The sequence below is a fragment of the Rhinolophus hipposideros genome (assembly GCF_964194185.1).
Source record: "Rhinolophus hipposideros genome assembly, chromosome: 6".
NCBI classification, from domain to species: Eukaryota; Metazoa; Chordata; class Mammalia; order Chiroptera; family Rhinolophidae; genus Rhinolophus; species Rhinolophus hipposideros.
The window spans coordinates 51,559,279-51,582,728 of record NC_138052.1 but is presented as its reverse complement, the minus strand read 5'-3'; the positions used below and the strand labels follow the sequence as shown (position 1 = coordinate 51,582,728).

At 36.9% G+C, this 23,450-nt stretch overlaps 1 pseudogene across 1 annotated transcript; it reads right to left on the bottom strand.

Moving 5' to 3' along the window:
- Positions 1 to 8,828: 8,828 nt before the first annotated feature.
- LOC308499041 (small ribosomal subunit protein eS4-like) lies at positions 8,829 to 9,604 on the bottom strand (annotated as a pseudogene). The gene has a single exon. The product of its transcript is annotated as a small ribosomal subunit protein eS4-like (transcript).
- Positions 9,605 to 23,450: the final 13,846 nt, after the last annotated feature.

Here is a 23,450-nt window from a genome sequence, read left to right as displayed (position 1 = left end):
TATAGAATAGTACAAGCTAAGTCCATTGCAGGGAACTCTTCTTGCTGACAAGCTTACACAAGAGGCCAGGACAGAGTAGGTGTTCTTTGATGTTGCTGGCAATAGTGATGCTGTTGGGAAGATCTTGCTTCTTCTTAGGACTGCTGTATATTATGTAATTACTTAAATTAAAAAAAAAGTCACATATGAAATTGAAAATAAAAACCATTCAAAGCCTAGTAAAGCTTTTCAAAGCTGTTTGTCAGTGGACTAAGTACTTTTTGATTCACAGAAAGAAATTATCATAAAAAACGATAATAACTGCAATGGATTGAAACACATCAAATATGTTTAAATATGTAAGTTTATCCTAATGATGCCTCCCAAAACATCAAACGAATTGGTCATTATTGGAGAATGCTAGAGAACTCATTATTTAAAAAAAAAGAAATTGGTAAATGAAGGAAAAGAATAAAGAATTTGTTCTGCCTTTCTTATGTGAACTATACCATGTGGTAAACAATTAGTAGATGAATGAAGAAAGTTTCTCTTTGCAGAAGTATTTCAACACATAAATGGAGACAGAATAGCATTGGAATATCACCATTTGCAAACCAAAATGAATTAATGAACTAGGCATTAAACACGAAGTGTTGACATAAAAGAGAGACAGCAGACATTATGTGCCTCCTGATGGAAAAACACAATATGAAGTATGAGGTAGTTTTGCTAAAAAATTTGAACCTGAATATGATTAAGCTCCTAGATCCAAATAAAAATTTACAAAAAATACAGATGACAGAGGAATGTGTTAAATAATACATCAGCAAAATCCAATTTGTTCGGAACTTTAGAAGACAAGCAATCCAGTTTATTTAATAAAAACATCGCAAAGAATAAAAGAAAATGAGAGAGAACCTTTGAATTAAAAGGTACTTATAAGACATATCAACCAATTATAATGTGCATACTTATTTGTTTACTGATTTGAGCAAACTGCACAAAAAATTTATGACACTGAGACAATTGGAAATTTGCATATTGACTGAATATGTAATGATAGTAAGGTATTACTATTTTTTAAAATAAATCTAATGGCATTTTAGTTAGGTTTAAAAAGAATCCTTATGTTTTAAAGATACATACAGAAATATCAATGAATGATGTGATATCTGAGATTTGCTTCAAAATAATATGGGAGGAGGACATAGATGGGTATGGAGATAAAACCAGATTGGTCATGAGTTGATAAGTACTGAAATTGAGTGATGGGTATATCTAATGTTTTAGTAAATATATGAAATTCTCCATGATAATAGAATGTTCCAAAGTATTAGCGGATACCAAAAAATGAGTTGTGGCTAAAATGTAAAGGCTTGACCACATTTTTATTGATGAGGATTTGAAGCAATTGGAAATGAAATCAACTACATTGCTGGTGGGAGAGTAATATCATAAAAACAATTTGGAAAACAATTTGGCAGTTCTTTATTAAGTGAAACATGTAACTATCTTATGACCCATTTGTAGGTATTTACCCGAGAGAAATGAAAGCATATGTCTATAAGTAGATTTAAACAAGACTGTTTATAGCAGCTTTATTCACAATAGCCGGAAGTGAGAAATAACCCAAATATCCGTTAATAGAAGAATGGATACACAAATGTAGTGTACAATGGAATACTACTTAGCAATATGAAGGAATAAAACTACTGATAAAAGCAACAACATGGCTGAATCTCACAGACATGATGCTAAAAGACATGAGCAAAAGGAGAAAGACACAGAAGAATCTACACTACACTTTTTCTTTTTAAATAATTGATCTAACTGATAAAACTAATCAATGGTGATAGAAATCAGAACTGTGGCACCTCTGGGAGGGCACTTTGACTGAGAAGGGCAGGAGAGATCTTTTTTGGTGTGGTGGTTACATAGATGTATGTTTGTCAAAATTCATTGACCTGTGCACTTAACGTCTGTACATTTCACTATGTGTAAATTATATCTCTGTTTGAAAATAGCAAATAAAGATGAAATTATGAGTGGTTTAGGCAACCTCTTGCCTAATGTGAGGCATACAGTCTGATATGGCTATTGTTCTAGCACAGCTGCTAAGGTAGCCTCAGCTTGATGAGATCCCTGGGGAGAAGGGTCCTCCATGATTAGATTTTCTATATTTGGTTCGGGCTCAAATGTTTTCTTTCCTGGACTAATTGGTCAAGTGGGCCCTAAGAAAACAATGATTTAACAGCTTAGTTAAGTTCTAGCTGAAGGTCGAAGGCAAATGTTTTTTTAACCATCTCTTAGATCAGCAGAAACCAGATAATGTAAAGCATAAACATTAAAGGCATGGAGCTGGAAACAGGAGGCCTGGGAGTTGCGCTTAGTGGTGCTAATATCTAGCTAGTGTTTGTCTTGCCATGGACAAGGCACTTCACTTTTTTGGACGTGTTTTTTTCTTTCCCAAATGAAGGAACTCTATACCACACTGTCTCTGGGGCGTCTGTCAGATCTAACATTCTGAGATTCTGCATAGCTTTATCTTTCCTACAGAGCCTTCCCTGGAGTAGTCCAGAAAGTCCTAAACTGAATTCAACATCTTTCTCTCTAGACCTCTTCCTCTTCCTGTGTTCTTCTCAGTTTCTTAGCACCACCACCATCATTCATTCATTCATTCATTCATTCAGCAGGTAGTTATTGAGCACATAGGAGGATCCAGGCGCCGCTCCTGGTACTGGTGATGCAGCAATGAACAAAAGAGACAAAATCTCTGTCCCAAAGAAGCTCATGTATTCTAGTGGGGAGAGACAGATGGTAATGGAATGACATAAAATGTTATAGGAGCTACAGAGAAAGACGTAGGGGGAAAGGGGATAGAAAATGCTGGCAAGGATGATGTTCTAGTTTTAATAAAGTGGACAAGAAATGCCTCACTGGGGAAGTGACACTCTAGGTAGATACCTGGAAGTTGTCCCTGATCCCCACTCTTTGACACCCCCGCGACCAACTGTCTTCCAAATTCACTACATAATATTTCTCAACTTAATTTTCTCCCCTAATTACTGACACCCAGATTCAGGTGTCACCCTAATCACCTCCTCTCTGGATTACTATAACAATCTCCTAACTACTCCCTGTCTCCTCTCTTGTCTCCCCAGGTTAGTTTTCTACAAAACCATGCCAGAGAGAGTTGTCTGACCATGTCATTATCTTGCTTAAGACTCAACAATGGCTCCCTCCTTCCAACAAGGTAAAGCCCAGATGCCCTAATGAGGCATTTAAGCCTCCTGTGGTCTGGCCCCTGCTGACTTCCCAAGTCTCACCCACACTAGCCTTGACATTTCTGTCCCAAAGTAGAATTTCCCCCTCCATACACAATACAACACCAGAATGCTGCTATCTCCCTTTACGTGCTAGTATAAATCTACTTTACAAAAATTAATTAATGTTTTTATTAGTTTCAAGCGTACAAAGCAACGTAATAAACCCCTCAAAAACCCCTCATAAAGTGATAACCCATCCCTCAAGCTTTCTACCCCTCTGACATCTTATATAGCTGTTACAATACCATCGACTATCTTCCCTGTGTTGTACTCCACATCCCATGACTATATGTATGTATATATTTAGCTATAGTTGACATTCAATATTATTCTACTTCAGCTCTTCAGGCGTACAGCGCATTGGTCAGGCCTCTACACAGTCTATGACATGGTCCCCCTGATAAGTCCAGTGCCATCGGGCACCTTACATGATCTTTACAACATTTTTTATTATATTCCTCATACCATATTAACTATCAATTTGTATTTCTTAATGCCTTCACCTTTTTCACCCTGCCCCCAACCCCATTCCTATCTATCATCCTAATGGATCTAGTACCTATCTGGTACCATACCTAGTTATTACAATATTATTGACTATATTCCTTATGCTCTACCCTACATCCCCATGACTACTGTATAATACCCAATTTGTTCTTCTTAATCCCTTCTTCTTTCACCTGTCTTTAGCCCCCCTCCCATCTTAAAGAAGTCCCTCTAAGAGTCCTTGTAATACTGGTTTGGTGGTGATGAACTCTTTCAGCTTTTTCTTGTCTGGGAAACTCCTTATCTGTCCTTCAATTCTAAATGACAACCTTGCTGGGAAGAGCAATCTTGGTTATATGTTGTTGCTTTTCATCACTTGGAATATTTCCTGCCACTCCCTTCTTGCCTGCAAAGTTTCTGTTGAGAAATCAGCTGACAGTCTTATGGGGGCTCCCTTGTAGGTAACTAACTGCTTTTCTCTTGCTGCTTTTAAGATTCTCTCTTTGTATTTAACCTTTGCTATTTTAATTATGTTATGTCTTGGTCTGGGCCCCTTTGGGTTTATCTTGTTGGGGATTCTCTGTGCTTCCTGGGCTTGTATGTCCATTTCCTTCACCAGGTTAGGGAAGTTTTCTGTCATTATTTCTTCAAATAGATTTTCAATTCCTTGCTCTCTCTCTTCTCCTTCTGGTACTCCTATAATGCGAATGTTTGTATACTTGATATTGTCCTGAAGGCCCCTTAAACTTTCCTCAATTTTTTAGATTCTTTTTTCTTTTTGTTGATCTGGTTGGGTATTTTCTGCTACCTTATCTTCTACATTGCTGGTTGGATCCTCTGTTTTATATAATCTACTACTGGTTCCCTGTAATATATTCTTCATTTCCATTATTGTATCATTTATTTCTGACTGGTTGTTTTTCACGGTTAACATCTCGATTTTTATGAGATCATTGAGCATTCTTATAACTAGTGTTTGGAACTCTGCATCTGACAGATTGCTTATCTCCATTTTGCTTAGTTCTTTTTCTGGAGCTTTGTTCTATTCTTTCATTTGGGACATGTTTCTTTGTCTCCCAATTTTGGCTACCTCCCTGTGTTTGTTTCTGTGTATTAGGTAGGGCTGCTATGTCTTCCAGTCTTTGTAAAGCGGCCTTACATAGTATGTGTGCTGTAGGGTTCAGTGGTGCAGTCTTTCTGGTCACCTGAGCCATGCGCTCCAGGTATGTCCCCTGTGTGGGTTGTGCATGCCCTCTTCTTGTAGTTGAGCCTTGGTTGATAAATGCACATCACTGTGAGGGACTGACCCTTTGGCTCACTGGTTGTAAGGGCTGGTCTTGACTACAGTGGAAGGATTGTTGTGCAGGGCCTGATCCTACAGAGTAGGATCTGCCTCAGCAGGATTCTGGCGCCTGCCCAATCCGTCTCTTGGGTGTGTCGTACTTGAAGATGGTTAGGTGATGCTCAAGCTCGTTTTGAAGCTGGCCACTGGGGGCGCCAGCCCCAGGACTACCTTGGAGGGGATCCACTGTAGGTCTACTTCAGCCACAGCCCGAGCCCCACCCGGGACCACCTAGCAGGAGCCAGAAAGAAATCTGCAGAGGTATGCTACCTGTGTTGTGCTTGGAAGCATCTTTGAGAGGTCAAGCCATGAACCAAGGCCGGCTGCCACTAGTGACTGCTTGGGGCTGCTCAGCCAGAGGTATAGGACATGCTCAAGCCAGATGTTGTTTGTCTGGGTTCTGTGAACCTTTGAGAAACCCTAGGAATGTGCAGCTTGAGCCAAGGCAGGCAGTTTGCATGAGAAAGACACTGAAAGCAGGCTGGGTGTGCCCCAAAGTTGAGCGGGGCCGGGTCTGAAATCGCCAGGGCAGGGCCAACGAAGAGCGGAAACTCAGAAATGGCAGCCACCTGTGTTCATACACTAGGAAGGTGGAGGGCTCAGCAAAGAAACAATGGCGTCTGCCAGCTCCCCCATCCAGGAGAAAGCCGCCTCTCCAGCTCCCATCCCAGGCCAGACAACTCAATTCCCCACCATTTGTTCCTGTCGCCTTTCCAGCTGCTGCCCCAGCGCTGGAGCTCAGAGTGAGTGATTCCAGTGGTGGGTAAGTCCACGTGCAGTCCCTTTAAGAGGAGCGCCTGTGAGTGCAGCCACACTGTCTTACTCAGTCACAAGCTCCGCTGGTTTTCACAACCAAAAATTATGGGGACTTTCTCCCTGGCACTGGAACCCTGGGCTGGGATGAGGCTGGTATCTCTCGCTCCTTTAGGGGATGGGGGGACTCCCACAGCTGAAATAGCCCTCCCGATCTTTAATGGTCACACACAGGTGTGGGACTCTCCTGTTCCGTGTTTCGGACCTTCCTACCAGTCTGGAGGTGGCTTCTTCTGCACATCCTTAGTTGAAAGGCTTCAGTTCGGCTTGATTTTAGGCGATTCTCACTAACGGTTGTTTTGTAGATTAGTTGTAATTTTGATGTGGTTGTGAGAGAAGGTAAATGCAGTAGTTACCTACTGCGCCATCTTGGTTGTCCCTCCAATCTACTTTTATTTTAAAAACTGTTTTAGTAATCGCTTCGTCCAGATGATTTCCAAATTCTGCACCCTACCCAAGGTAGGCTGGGTGACTCTCCTCTGCGGTCCCATGATACTTTGTACACATTTTTAAAAAATCACTTTGTTTGCCACATTGTTCCAAAATGGTCTCAAATGGCTGTTTGCCCCACTCGACTATGAACTTTCTGAGTATGGGACCATGTCTTACTAATTTTTGGAATCTTGGCTGCAACCAAACAGTAAATAAATTATTCATTTGTATTTTGACCCTCCCATCCCTTTCCCCTGCTGATCTCAGTAAGGCAGCCATGATGATTTATAACTTGTCACTGAAAAACAGATGTGGGAAATTGTCCCATTTCAAGGCTGATCTCAACTAAAGTTAATGATCAGAGAATCACAGATTCTTAGACTTGGGAGAACAATTCCATGTAATGTAACTTATCCACCTGACACTTGGAGGCCCTTCTTCAACAATTCTGTAAGTTGTAGGGTTATGGAGTCCTTCAAGTATGGTAAAGTGGTGATAGGGTCGCGGAGAATCCTCAGCTTACTGGAGGCTTCCTCATTTCTGCCTTCCTCTGGTTCAGAATGTTGTGTGTGGCCATACTGGAGCATGAAGTTATTTGTACTACAGCACATATGTATTTACATACACACACAATGTAGGCTTAAATCTGTAAATTGCTTAAGATGATGAATGGCAGTCTATTACCTAAAATGTTAAATGTAAGTTAGGGACTGAGTAGTACCCAGAGAGAAAATTATTTGTAATTTGAAGTTAAAACCATCTGTCAAAGCAAGGGGCTCAGAGTAAAAAGCAAATGGGTAAGTAGATCCATTGATGGGTGGCAGGGAACAAGAAGAACCCAGGCAAGGGGCTTTTCACTAGAACTGGCAGTCTGGGTACCAGTCTAACTCTACAACCAGAAGAGGAGACTATAAATCTTGAGTAAGCCATACATAACTGCAGAGGCTTCAAGTACCACTTTCCTGTCAAAGTTTTGTGAGAAACCCCGTATGTATTGTGAACAAATCCCAGTTGAATCAAATGTATTTGAGCTGCTTAAGATTGTATTTCACCTAAGTCAGACAGAAAAAGCAGAGAACCCTATGATTTCACTGATATGTGGTATATAAACCAAAAACAATGAAAGAACAAGACAAACAAATGAGAAAGAAAAACTCATAGACACAGACAATAATTTAGTGGTTACCAGAGGGTAAGGGGGTGGGGGGTGGGTGATGAGGGTAAGGGGGATCAAATATATGGTGATGGAAGGAGAACTGACTCTGGGTGGTGGACACACAATGGGATTTATAGATGATGTAATACAGGATTGTACACCTGAAATCTATGTAAATTTACTAACAATTGTCACCCCAATAAATTTAATTAAAAAAAATTGTATTTCACCTATGAGTCAAGAACTTCTATTTACCTATCTTTTTTGCTTGTTGGTCTTGTAGGAAATAGAGGTGTAGTCATGAGTGAGAGGAATAATAAACCATTAAGGAATCAGAATTCTTTAAATTCTGCCTTTGCCTCTTGTTATTTGTTTCTAAGTAGTTTGGGGGTAAAAACTGTCTATTATAAAGGAAAGTATTAAAGTGTTAAAAAGTGAAAGACTTACTTTTGTCCAGATGTTATTTGGTCCATCTTAGTTTAGTCTTTTTGGTAGCTATTCCTTTGGTTGAATTGAAATCTGTCTTTTCTATGGCTTCCACTCATTGATCCTAGTTTTAATCCAGGACCACACAGAACAAACCCAAATGATCTGCCACATTATAGTCCTTGAACATTCTGAGGCATCTTGCTTATGTGATCAGAAGTCACTGAACTTGTGAATATCCTGCACCTAGCACAGTGCTGGCCCATGGACCCACCTCATAAATGGTAGGTGTTGTTATTAGTTGTATTATCACACTCCCTTTGAGCCATTTCTGTCTTCATAAGCCAAGCCCTTTTAGAAAAGTGGTTCACATTGATGTCACAGAATTGACCAAACAGATGTTCCTACTTAATTCCACCAATAACTTTATGTGTAAATGTTAGACACCAGAGTGCTAGACAACTGGAGATGTCCTATTTCTCTCCACTACATGCGCCCTACCTTTATGAAGTGCCAATTTATCTTTGAAGACTTGGCTTAAATTATTTCCTCTTTGAATCTCTTTTCCCTCCTCCAAGGAGAATTGACCATTTCATTTCTTCCTGTGAATACTGTATTTCTTTTTGATATCCCTTCCACACCCCACCCCACCCCTTTATCTAGAATGCTGAACTCTGTTTTCTATCTCTAATGTCAAGCAGAATGCCTGGAATATAGTATGTGTTAAATATTTATTAAAGGAATGATAATGTTTTTGGGTACCATGTCACACAATATGTATGTATGTATGTATGTATGTATGTATTTATTTATGCTGTATTATCTTTAAGTACAAAGACTCTTCCAATCAGGTCACCTAGAAATCAGGTCACCCACTGCTCTGTTTGGTCGTCAGTCTCTTGTCTCTCTCTTCAGCAATGATGAGGTGGATATCTTTTTCTCAGGGAAGAGAAATCCATGTCTTGTTGTCTTTGCCAATAATGAAACTGTTGGCAAGCCAGGTGGCAAAGCTGTTGCCACTGGCATCTTTCAGATGAACCACATCAAAAGAACCAGTATGTCTCTGTTGGTGATCATAGCAGTTCTTTTCAGGTTGGCACTTTGGATCACCATACCAGTGTCACACTTGATCAAGTTGGGAAATCTTGCCAGTTTCCAAATCAATCTGAATGGTGTCATTCACCTTGATGAGAGACTCAGAAAAGCAGATTATGTGAGCATCAAGGGTCCCTAGATGAGGGATTCCTTTTGTGCCCACAAAGATCTTCCTCACTTTGCACAACTTGTGCTTGGCCTCCTTAAGTGTAACATGATGAATGACAAAGCTACCTCTGGTGTCATAGATCAGACAGAAATTCTCTACAGTCTGGTCAATGCTGATGTCGTCCATAAAACCAGCAGGGGAGGTTATATTAGTTTGAACTTTGCCATTATTCTTGATGAACTTTCATGCAGATCTTTACTTCATCTCCTGTTAGGGCATACTTAAGTCTGTTCCTTGGGAAAATGATGAGAGGGAGACATTTCCCTCAGCTTGTGGAAACCAATCGAGGGACAAGAAGCGAACACACTGATCAGTTTACCCAGCAGCCAATGCTATGGAGATGCAACACATTTCAGATGCTTCTTGGGACTAAGAGCCATCCATGACTGCGCTAAGTGCAAAAAGAGGACTGCCCTTTCTTTTGGTGTGTGGAGAAAATAGCTAGGTTATGAAATTTTTGGAGCTGGATGGAAATTTCAAAGATTTCTCTGTGCCTTACTCTTCCAGTTCAGTAGTTTCTCAGCCTTGACTTTGTATTGGAAAACATTGGGATTTTAGAAAAATCCTGAAGACTGAGTCCTATCTACAAAACTTCTGATGTAATTGGTCTGGGGTGCAGCCTCGGCATCAAGATGTCAAGTATTATACTATTTTAGGTTGCTGATTCCAGTGGGTAACCAAAATATTCCCTTTTTGTGGATGAAGAAACTGACTTCCAGGGAGGTCATATGTCCTGCCCACGTTACATGGTAGGTGAAAAGGAATGGAGAACTCAGGTCTCCTGACATCTGTTATAACCACTATTCATAGTATATGAATAGTACTATTCATTTTTGTCTTAAATGAGATACCGCTCTCCACTGGGGCACTGAAGAGCAGCCCCTGGTTTACAGGCAAAGGGAAGCATGTTCACCTTCCAATTTTAGGACAAAGGATTAAGAAGTAGCTTTCATCATTCTGCTTTTCAAGTGGAGAAAGAAATAATATTTTTGTGTGGAAAAATATCACTTTCCTCATTGTGATTTTAGTAAAGGGAATAATTTTACTTTGATGACATTCTACTCCCTGCATGGGACTTAATCAAAGTAACCTCATTTTGAATGAAAACAAAATGCAGTCTGTAAACTTTTAAATTTATGACTGACTTGGCCTGTGTTTGTAAAGGATCTTTACCAGCAAACTAGGGTACAATGTTTAATGTAAATTGTTGTTGCCTTTGCCCAATGTGAGGGGGACCAGTATTATATACCATCTAAACATTTCTCCAAACCTCCTCAAACTGGACGGAGTGGTATTTGTACCAATATCACGCTTTTAGTTTCACCTTAGGGACCATCATTTCAACTCACTTGCAGAAAATAGAGGGGATGTGTTCTGGTTACCTGTTGCTGTATGACAGATTATCCAGAAACCTGGCAGGTTAAAACAGCAACTACTTTATGATGTCTATGATTTTAAGAAGCAGGGCGGGACTCAGATGGATAAGTCCTCAGTTTCAAGTCACATTGCTTGAGGTCACTCAGAGAATCAGCTGCAGGTTAGGCTGTTCCGGAGGGCCTAAGATAGCTTCACTCCCTTGTTTGGCACCTGCAGGGATGGTTCAAATGTCAGGATCAGCTGGGCTGATCAACCAGAGCACCTACATGTTGTCTCTCCAGTGATGATCTCAAGGTATTAGAATTAGGATTTTTCTTCTCCTTCTCCTCCTTTTTCTCGCCATCCCCTTTCCTTCTCTTCCCTCTTAAAAAATGTATGACATAGTTTGCCATTTTTTCCTGTGGCAAAATACATATAACATAAAAGTTACAATATCAACCATTTTTAAGTGTAAAATTTAATGGCATTAAGTACATTTGCAAAGTTGTACAACCACTGTCCGTTTCCAGAACTTTTCCATCATCCCAAACTGAAACTCTACCCATTAAACAATAACTAGCCCCACCCCTTAAACTTGGGTAACCACCATTCTACTCTCTGTCTCTATGAACTTTTCTATTCTAGATACCTCATATAAGTGAAATCATGCAATATTCATTCTTCTGTGTCTGGTTTAGTTCACTTAGCATGTCTGTAAGCTTTGCCCATGTAGTAGACCGTCATTCCTTTTTATTGCTGGATAATATTCCATTGTATATATACCACATTTTGCTTGTGCATTCATCTATTGATGGATGCTTGGGTTGTTTTCACTTTTTGGCTATTGTGACTAATGCTGCTGTGAACATGAATGTACAAATATCTGTTTCAGTTCTTGCTTTCAATTGCTTTGGATATGTGAGGTAGAACAATTAAGTTCACGAACTCATCCTAGAAAAAGTGCTGCATACCTCATTACTGAATATCACTATGGTCACCTTTTAAGTACTTCCCTTGGGAAGCTATGCACTGATGCCAGCACCTAGTCCACCCTTCAAATCAATTTTGGAACTCTTTTTCTGGAATTGCCATCAGCATTGTCATCGTATTACCCATAATGTCTTGAATGTCATCAAAACTTCTTCCTTTCAATATTTCCTTTATCTTTGGGTAAAGAAAGAAGTCATTGGGGACAAGATCAGGTGAGTAGGGAAGGTTATTTGTATAAACAATACAGTTATTTGTTTACTGGCTAAAAACTCCCTCACAGACAGTGCTGTGTGAGCTGGGACATTGTCGTGATGCAAGAGCTATGAATTGTTGGTGAAAAGTTCAGGTCGTCTAACTTTTTCATGCTGCCTTTTCAGCACTTCCAAATAGTAAACTTGGTTAGCTGTTTGTCAAGTTGGTACAAATTCATAATGAATAATCCCTCTGATATAAAAAAAGGTTATTAACATCATTGTAATAAGTTTGCAAACTTAATTATCACAACTTCATATACATAGGAGTGGAATTGCTGGATCCTATGGCAATTCTATGTTTAGCTTTTTGAGGAGTCACCAAACTGTTCTCCAGAGCAGTTGCACCCTTCTACTTGAGCATTCCAATTTCTATACATCTTTACCAACGGTTTTTATTTTATATGTTTTTGATAATAAGTGTCCTAATGGGTGTGAAGTGGTTTTATATGCATTTTGCTAATGACTAGTGATGTTGAGCATCTTTTCATGTGCTTTTGGACATTTGTATGTCTTCTTTCGAGAAATGTTCATTCAAATACTTTGTCCATTTTTAAAGTTGGTTATTTTGTTGTTGCAAAGTTGTAAATTTGACTTGTTACCTGACAGCTCAGGGTATTCAGGGAGAGGATTCTAAGAGACCCAGGTGGAAGCTGCACGATTTCTTATGACTTAGCTTCAGAAGTTCCAGGATCTCACTTCTGCTGTGTTTTATAGATCATGCAGGTCACTGAGGTCAGCCCAGATTCTACGGGAGGGGTGGCAAAAAATTTTTTTTTTTCCAGAATACAATATTACAATGAACTAAAACAATTCAGTTGTTTGAAAAATAGCAATAATAATAATGAATGCTGCTACAACTTTGGATTGATATTACTTCTTTTCTTGAAGTGTTTTCACCCATCAAAGCCTTCACCATGGCATTTTTACACATTTTATAGATCTTAATTATACTATAGAGCTGGGCATAGTTACTTGATTTTTTTCAAAATCGTTTAGTCAGTTTGCTTTATAATGGCAGGGTGAAGCAGGAGGCCTGGGTTTCAGTCTTGGCTCTGCCATTAACTGGCTGACTTGCCTGTCTTGGAGGATGGGCTAGACATTCTCTAACTTCTCCTGTCACTCGGACACAGTATTATTTTAAGAGGGAAGATGAATTGGTCAAGAACTAGGATGTAAAACTGTCTAAGTATAGGTTCATTTGTTGCCTAGAAATATTCCCATGTGTCATTTATTCACTGAGACAGAGAAATAACTCAGCTTAATTGTAATCATTATAACAGGATTAAAAAATAACATCAGTAAGCACACACACGCACACACACACAGTTATGATGGGAGATGAAGGAGGGCTGAAGAAATGTCTTAAAGTGTTGAGGAAGAAGGACAAGAAGTTGACAAATAAAGCAGTTCACAGGGCAGCCATGAGCAAGGGAACCAGGAATATGGTTTTCTGGACCAAAGTATTAGTCTTAAGAGTGTTAGATAGCAACAAGATCTCTGAACAGTGGATAAATCCGTAAAACAAAATATGTGGCAAAAGAATAGTGATGGGTCAGGAGAGAGGGAACTGAACATTTGTAGTGTGTGTCTTTCATATGCCAAGTACAGGACCAGTCGTTTTCATACTGAGCTCATTTAATTTCCATAAGCAACCACAAAAGTAAGCATTACTTTCCCCTACCTCCTGTTCTATTCTGCAAATAAAGAAACTGATGCTCAGTATTCTGCATATGGTCCCCCAGCCAAAGGCCTGGGAGATACCAAAGCTCATGTTTTTCCTACATCAAGCTACTTTCAGCAGGCTAAGAAGCTGTATTCATAGGCAAAAATTCATGTGTTCCCCTTTTTATCTTGGAAGAGCTTGCTACTTTGGGGGATTTAGTTCATTTAGTTGCCTTGTGTACTCAGGTCTTTAATGGATTCAGCAAAAATTATGATTTTGTAGAAAATCATAATTATCTGGCTTTTTGTTGTTCTTCGGGGGGGGGTTGTGCTCTCTAGAAGCTTCTAGATAACCACACAAAAGTAGATCTCTAGATTATATTTTAAAAACCCTTTGTATTATGGAAATTTGTAAACATTCAAGAAGCAGAGAGAAGAGCAAGTACTCACCACTCAATTTCTGCAAGAATTTATCATTGACATTCTTCCATATCTATACATACAGATTCACGTCATTTTTTTTTAGCAGCAGTATAGTATTCTGTAGTATCGAAATATTTCAGTTTATATAACCATTCTCATACTGATGTGTATTTGTCTCCAACCAGTAATAATATTACATCAAACATTTTTTGTACATATTTTTTTGTATTCTAGTGTGAGTTTTCACTTGGGATGGGTTCCTGAAAATCTGTTCAGTGGGTCAAAGGTTATGCATATTTTACATTTTGATAGATAATGTCAAATTGTCATTCCAAACATCTCTACCAATTATATTCCTTCCAAACATTGCATGAGTGGTACAAAAATCTTAGCCTAACAAAAATCTGAGGCTACTTATTCTAATAAAACAATTAAGTTTCCAGTTTGATTCATTAAAGACATTCTCAATGTAAAAATCTATTTGCCATTTCAAAAGAGCATTTCATAGGTGGACATAAACATTGGTCATTAGTTCTTTTACTCCAGTATTTATAGCTGAAGCTATTTGCTATTTAAACACGGTTCACCAAAATTTAATCGCACGAACAACAATTCTGGTTTCTATTAACTCCCTATCCTTGTACATCAGAGACTTTAGTAATGGTTCTGATGATTTATGTCATAAGCAAAAAATGTGCTTAACTCTTGACATTAAAGGTAAAGTGGCTAAATGGCATTCTATAGCTTCCAGTTTAAAACAAAAGAATAACATCATCCACAGATTTGCTTAAACTCTCATACTTCTAATTATTTGAAATTCTAGCATTTCATATGTAAGTTTTCTCATTTAATAAATATTTATATTTAGTTCCTACAATATGCCTGTGTATTCTGCTATGTACTGAGAGGATTTAAAAAAATAGATGTGGTTCTTTTTTTTAAGAAATATATATATTTATATATGTATATAATATTTATAACTATAACTATATATTTGGAGAGAGAGGGAGAGAGAGAAATCTGTCAATCTATTAATCCATCCATCCATTCATTCTCTTATTTATTCAGAAACATTTGTCTCTAGTGTCTCTGTTGTAGTAATGCAGTGGGAACTCAAAGTTGAATAAAAGATGGTCCCTGTGCACAAGAAAGGACAATATAGTGGGAGAAACTAACATGGTCGTGTCCTACTAGGGGATTAGAGAAGGCTTTCCAAGAGAGGTGGCATTATTGATGTTTGAAGGGTATGTAGGATTTCAATAGATAGTGTAAGAGAAAGTTCATTCCAAGCTAAGGAAATATAAAATATGCTGGGCGAAGGCATGCAGGTGCAAAATTACACTGAGAACAGGTTAGATGGAGAGCTTGAGTGATACAGTAGATGTGGAAACTGGAATTGGAAAAATGTTGGCTAGGATCAGTATGGATAAGGGGTATCATTATGGGTGAGAATGATTAGAGAAGACTTTGTGGAGAAGGAGGAAGGACTTTGAAGAATGGGTAGGATTTGATAGGCAGATTGCAGGTGGAAAACATACCAAAGAAGAGAGAACAGTGTAGCATAGCTTTGGAGTTGACCAGGAGCCTAGCGTTCTTAGGGAGCAAAGGATTGGATCTATTTTGGAAACAAGAAGTATCTAACATTGTATCACACTCTTTCCTGCTTCAGAATTTTCACATAGGCTGTTTCCTCTGCCAGGAATCCTCTTTGCCTGTAACAGAATTCTTTTGATAGCCAACAAAAAACCCAAGTCGGATGGACCAGGGGTTTGTTTAGCTTTCAGTTCATAATACCATGAGGGCTCTGTTTCACTGTAATTACCCTGGTTCTTCCATCTCCTGTATGTTGGTTTTATTTTCAAGCTGGGTTTTCTCCTGATAGAGAGATGGCAGCTGCTAGCTCCCAGGCTACATGTCCTTGTTCACGCCCAGGGAGAGAAAACAGCTCTTTACCTCCCTCCTTCAAACAGAAGCCCTGATGATCATTCTGATTAATCCAACTTGGGTCACACGTCCACTAAGAATCAATTACTTCAACCTGAAGTCTGTCATGTACTGATTGGCTTAGGCCAGTCCATCTCTGAACAAATCACTATGGCAAGGAGATTTGATTGGACCAATCAGGAGTCCAGTCCTTGAGATGAGGACAGGCTTTATACCAAACCTGTGGCTAATACACTATGTGTGTAAGAGGTATGTGGGGTGAAAAGGTATGGAGGAAGGTCTACTTTATTTCTTCACTGAATTTCCCAGCCAACTCACATTCTTTCTTTAGTTCTGACCTTAATTATCAGGTTTTCAGGAAGGCTTTCCCTGATCTCCCAAAATAAATTAGAGTCTCCCTGTTTTAGCTCATGGTACCCTATAATTTTTCTTCATAACATTTAATCACCTTTAAATTATATACTTTTCTGTGTGACTATTGGTTAACAGTCTTGTTCCCCCACTAGACTCTAAGCGATATGAGAGCAGGGACGATGGATTTTTCTCAGCACAGGTCCCTGGCTGGCACATAATAAATAGGCACTCCACAAAAGAGTGTGAAATGAATGAATAGATTAATCTCAACTCCTACTTAATGAGGAGAAATCTTACTTTGATCAGCTTCAAAATTGCTATCGTATGAGGGGAGGGGGAACATAAAAATGAATATTAAGCTCAGAGCTGTGTCACAATGTGACCCAAAACTGGTAAGTACCATGTACAATAGATAAGACACTCCAGAAATTACATGGATTAAAAGACTCAGTGTTATTGTAAATGACACTGTCAAGTGTCAGTTTTGCGTAAAAAGTTATGTCATTTGTAATAGTATTCATTTCCACTATCTTTTCTTATCAAGGTTATATCTCACAGCAGAATAAATTTTATATGCACTTACACAGAACAGGACTATCTTGCTTTTCTTAGAATAAATTATCTGCATCAGAAACGCACAATTATGGAATCATAAAGAGGTTTATATGTGGGCTAAAGAAATGATTATAAGCCATAGAACTGCTGTCATTCAAAATATACATTTTGATTCATGGCTATTTCAAAATTTATTTTCATTTCAATTTTGGTATAGTTTTCAATTAGAGGTATTTAGGAAAAATCAGGTTTCAATACTTTGAAATATTCATGTCATGAAATATGTCTACTTTACCCCATCAAACCTCAGCTTTCTGGTTAAAGATGTTTGGAAAATCTACCTGTAGAACATTAATTAAATTTGGTCAAATTCTTTGGACAGCCTTAAGGTAATCAATTTCTATGCTTTCAATGGCAAAAAGTCTCAAGGTTAGATAGGTCCTGAATAGATAATGAAGTATTTTAGTGATCACAATAACTAGTTATAGATTTTATCACTTTTATAATAAACATATTTTTGCATTGTTGTGCAAAAACAACCCAAGTATCATATGTTCAGATTCCTATTAGAATACATGAAGAAATGTATATTTAATGTGATTTCATCTTATAGTCTTTTATTCGTTCTTATGTTATTCTGGGCTTACAGAATTTGAAAATTTCAATTCAGTAGTAATATGAAAATTGAAGGTTTAAGTAATATTTGTTTAATAGGGGATCTAAAATCAGCATTTGGTAGGATGAATGTGGGCTAAACTATTTAGTATAATAACTTGACTTTGGCAATCTCTGGGAGTAAGCACTCATTTGAGAAAATAAATCTTCAGTTGAAAGAAACTCTTTCTCCTCCTGCCCCTCACTCATTGTCTTTATTGATTATTTCTGATATTATATATAGTATTGATTAAAATTTATTATAATCTCATTTTATGAAGAAATAAAGACAATATGTACAATTAAAGAAATAAAAACCCTAGGCCTTTATTTGACTACAAGACATATTTTTAGATTGTGCGTGACAGAGGTAAAGCAGTGAGATAGATTTTTGTGCGTTTTAAGGATTTGTTGGCATTTTTTTCATGTGGGTCACATGTATATCTCAGTCTTATTTTGTTCTGCTCAAGAAAACATTTTAGACAGATCTGAAAGACACCCTTCACAAAACCTAAACAAGAAATTAGCTTTTCTTTAAAATGTATCATTTTTTTTGAGAAACTTCCTATATCTAAGTTCGGTTTTTAATAGCGCGTTAAGAAAACCAGCTTAGCCTGCTGAGATAAAAATCTACATTAGGACATCTGTGTCCCAGTTTTATCTCAACAGTAACTTTGGATAGCTGCACGTGATTGTGTGCCTAAGTTTCTCCATCCGTAAAATGCTTTGCAATACATTTTCAGTGTTTGTTGAGTAAATAAATGAAATAATAAAACTAGGACTTACTGAGTGCTTACCATGGGCTAGGCATGTTACATACATACATTACTACGTACATTGAAGCCCTATAAGGAACATGTGGTTATTAACTATTTTATAGAGGAGAAAGTTAAGCTTAATTAATTTCCCCAAAGTCACACAGCTAGCAATGTGTGAAATTCGAACCCAGACAGGATAAACTCAGTGCCTGTGTTCTTAAACATGCTATGTCTGAGTCTTCCTTTGGCTCCAGGAAAAGAAAGTCAGCTAAAGAAAACTAACACTCCAGATATCCTTTGCCTGTTATACCACGTGAAGAAGGAATTGGGCACCGTTGTCATCGCCCACCATGTGGTGTCAGTAGTTTTGGGTGCAGGTAAACTCCTTTACCTTTTGTGGTCTTGAAGATTGCATTACTAAAGTCCTTCTAAACCAAAGAGAGAGAGAGAGAGAGAGAGAGAGAGAGAGAGAGAGAGAGAGAGAGAGAGAGTAATTAACCTGAAAATATTAAGTCAAAGTATTGCCCTTGGATCCCTTTGGAGGTAGGTGAGGGGTATAGAGCTAAGTGTTACTGCCATCTCTTTCAGAAATTTAAATATAACACCTCCAAAAAGAAATTTGACACCCGGCAGAACCAATGACACATGGATGCTTTAGAACCAGATAGCAGTGGTTGGAGGTTTGGAGGAGGAGGGCCCACTATAGTTTATCGGAGATGCAGAGTATCCTAGTTAATATTTGGAAAGTGTATACATGGACACTGAGGTTGAGTTTATAAAACTCTGAAAACCTTCATTTCATCTTGGAAACAGTGCCACATAGTGACCTATGTGGAATTTGAGATGAGAGTCTATGTTCTTCCTTATAGCTTACATTCTATATTTTGGAATCATATTGAAATCTGATTTATCTAGTGCACACATTCTAGGGCATAAACTGAATGTTTTATAAAGCTGAAGTGAAATGAGAGTGACTCCATTCCCATTGTGGGTGTCCAAGGTGTGTTCGGGCAGAGCTAACTACTTGAGTTTTGAACAAAATTGGAGAAGCTGCTGCACGTGTGAAAGGTCAAGGGGAATGCACAGCTCATTAGGGCAAGCATGAGAAACAGACATCACGGTGGAACAAGTTTATAGCTTCCCTAATCTATTTAAAAAATATTTTTTAAAAAATGCAGTGTAGCTGAGAGGAAGAGAATAGAGAAGCTACCCCAATGTACAAGAAGAGGTTAGACATAGAGTGGAGGAGAGAAATGTAAGGAAAAGAGAAGAAATGTGATTTCTGAGTGTTTCCTTAACCGGAATCACATATCTAAAAGTCATTAATACTTCACAAACTTTCAAAAGTATTTATCAAAACAAGATATTTTAAGTCTCTCCCTCTGGAAAAAAACAAAACAAAACAAAACACAAAACTATTAAGACTGTAATACAAGCCAGTAGACAGCAAAATACTCTGTTAATTTTAGAAGCCTACCATATGTCATCACATATCTAAAAGAGATTAATGCTTCATAAACTTTAAAAAGTACTTATCAAAACAAGAAGATATTTTAAGTCCCTCCCTCCAGAAAAAAAAAAAGAAAAACAAAACTATTAAGACTGTGATACAAACCAGTAGACAGCAAAATACTCTGTTAATTTTGGAAGCCTACCATATGTCATTGCAACACAACAGAATGCTGTTTTAATGGCTCTCTTAACATACCCTGTGGTATCTGAGTATTGGATGACACAGTATCTTTCTGGTTTAATTGTGCATTTCCTTGCTTCCTTTGGTTTCTGTTTCTGTCTGTCAAAACAGAAATATTCTAATGTTGATGTATATAAATATAAAAAATTGTTAATAATAGAACAATTCAGTATCTTTGAAACATTTTTAAAATACAAAGCAAAGCATACATGAAACACTTTACAAATTTTCAATAAGAATGTCTAAAAACAGTTTCCTCTGTTATTTACCTTCCAAATTATATTTAGTGAGAGCGATTTTAATGCAGTTATTCAAGCCATGTACAATGCGTAATTATTAAAATGGATGTAGAAAACAGGGGTATCTACCTCTGAAGAAATTACTTAAATTATGTAAAACAACAGTAAATGGTATTAAATTATTAACTTATAAAACTGAGTAACATAAATGTCTATTTATGATATCGGAGCACAATTTCTTGTATTTACTAAAAAATACTTTTCCTTGTATAAAATATCTAAATAGCTGTGCTTTAATCATTTGAAGTACATTTATATGCATTTAAGATATTGTGTTTATGGAATCAAAACTTATTAAGAAAACATCTGAGTGTTTGATTACCTGTATTAGGAAAAATAAAAAAAAAAGATAAAATTGCTTAGTGTACTTTGAGACAGTATTAATATTAATGCATTTAAGAATGAGGACAGAATTCTTACTCATAATACCGCATAGGCAAATATCATCTTTCCTTTTCTCCACAGGTCTACTTATTTCCACGTTAAACTTAAAGGGAACTTCTCTTTTTTTAAAAAAAAAATTAAGGACAATGAAATGTTATAATTAATTTAATATTCTGGGTAACAAAAAAATTGTCACACATATGAAACTTTTAGTTCTTGATCGTACATTTCAAGGAAATAGAATATAACAAGACAACTTTAACATTAAGACAGTCAAACACAATTGTACTGCTTTGTACTTCAGAAGACACTTGCATCTTGCATAAGTTATTGTCTGTGGCTACAAAGAATTCTGGTTATTTGGCTCTGGCTAGATAGGAGCTTATGTTATTTGCTTCAGTTGTACTTTTGACTCCATATAAATAGTACTGTAAGTGAAATGGTTTTTAGAACTTTTCTTAAAAATCTTTTTATACTACAATAGACTCTTCTTGTGCTGGTATTTTCTTCAAAACTAAAAATCACAAAAGACCTGCAATAACTTATGTTCTATTTGTTCATTTACTTCTAACTTAATGTACTACATTATTAACTAATATAATATTAAATATAATAATATGTACTACATATATTATGTCAGAAGTAAAAGTCTGTCTATCTAGCTATCTATCATCTATCTTTCTATTTATTTATCTATCTATCTATCTATCTATCTATCTAATCTATCTGGTATTAGGTAAATCAATGTAAAATTACATTTATAATGTCTATGACTGAATAGTGCCTCCAATTTAAGAACCAAGTTTAATTGGGAGCTCAGTAAGGGGAGAATATCCTTTTGAACTTTTCAATTTTTGAAACTATATACATGTATTATTGTTTTCAAAAAATGAAAACAAAGTAATTGACATTTTATTAGGCTATAATGGGGCAATAGCATTCTATTACTTTTACCACAGGTAAAATGGCTTATTTTAAAAAGTATCTTGCAGAGTCAGAATTATAATTTTATTTAATTCTCATCTTTTATTTCTGGTAATACTATTTGAATTTCAGTTACTATAGTATGACTATGTCTAAAAAATGATTAAAATAATACAAATCATCCATTTTATAAGAACATTATGACTAAGATTAGAGATCCTGAGGACATTAATGTTTTGGAAAAACATGTATCATGTAAGAAAAACCATTATTATGTTTTTAGGACAATGCACTTAAAGGCCAGTTTCACAGTGGTTCTTTTAAGGTAGTTGACATTTTCCATATTGGAAAATGTGCCTGGCTGCAAGGGAGTTTTTTCCAGGTGACTTAATAAAACCGCATATATACATACATAGTTATGCATGAGAAGATACAGGACATGTATATTATTGTTGATTTTAACTAAGGATAGTTTAGAACAAAAGGTAGGACCTAATGATCTGGTGTTTCAGTGGAATTAAGGAGGCAAAATAATATTAAATACTTGATTTTGGTGCCAGAAATTGAGATTTGGAAACTGGTGACATCTCATCAATTTTTGAATTGACTATTACGCAGCCTAAGTAATAGAAGTCACATAATTCTTATTTGGTTATGTCTCCAAATTTGCTAGTGCTTTTTAATAAAAATATTTTATTGACTTCCCTAATGAGATAACTTGGTCAGATAACTTTCCTTAAGCTCCTAGAGAGTCTTGCTTGCTTCCAAATGTTTAGCTGAGTATATGTCACGGCAATAGTTCATTTTTATTGAGTGCTTACCATGTGCGAAACATTTACATGAGTTATCCCATTTAATCTTCACAAAATATTTGTAATGTAGGCATTATTATTATTTGTACTTTACCAATAATGAAACTGAGACTCAGAGAAGTTAACAAACTTGCCAAAGAGCCTGTTCATAAATGTCAGAAATGGGACTGATTCAAGTCTGTCTGACTCTAAAATCTGAGCTCTTTCTCCTATGCCATCATTAGACTCCAGACCTGAAGTTCATAACCAATTAGACAATATTTTGTTAAAGGGTTAAAGTTTGAAACATCTCTCAATGTTTTGACAAATTGTCCTTAATTCATTGCAGTAACTAATGGGCCACCTATTTCTTCTGAATTTTGTTCCGGTATATTACTAATTCAGTTTTATTATCTATTGTTGTTTCTTTGCTTTCTTTTTTTTTCTTTCTTTCTTTTTTTTTTTTTTTAGAGATTAGATTCTAACTTGCACAGGGATGTTCCAGATCTTTAAAAGTGACAGACATAACAGAGTATTTCACATTTCTAGTTTCTTGCTGTTCCACGTGGAAGTCATTGTCCTTTATGTCATCACAGAAGATACCCAATTTTATTCTTATACCTTTCTTTCTGTGACAAACAATCGAATGCCAGGAAATGCTTCTGTCTATAAGATAACCACGCATTTCAGAAGAATTCAAATCTGAGTTTGCTTTCAAAATAAAATGATTAGCAATGCAGAGAAACTGCTTTGGATGAAGGAAGTAAATAAAGACAATAAAACACCTGCAATGGGTTATGGCCATCTTAATTAACCCTATTTTATGTGCCCTGAGCATTTCCCCTTATAATTTCTACTGCATTATTTTGTTGTTATTCATGCTTTGTCAGTGTTCTACAGTTTCATGCATTCCTCTTTTGTCATCTCAAGTGCTTTCTTGTTTCACCAGAACGGTAACCCCATCTTCTAGTTTTCTGGATTTGTTTTTAGATATCATCCTGAAGATCTCAGTATTATGAATAAATCAGCACTCAATAATACCTACTGAAAATACTGAAATAATCATTTCTGTGTGAAGGGAAGACTTTACACCATAAACCAAGAAATATGCTTCATTTATGAAATACCTTTTCCTAATTCTAAAATCACAGTGTACTTTGAATTATGTGCCTCCTCAAGAGCAAA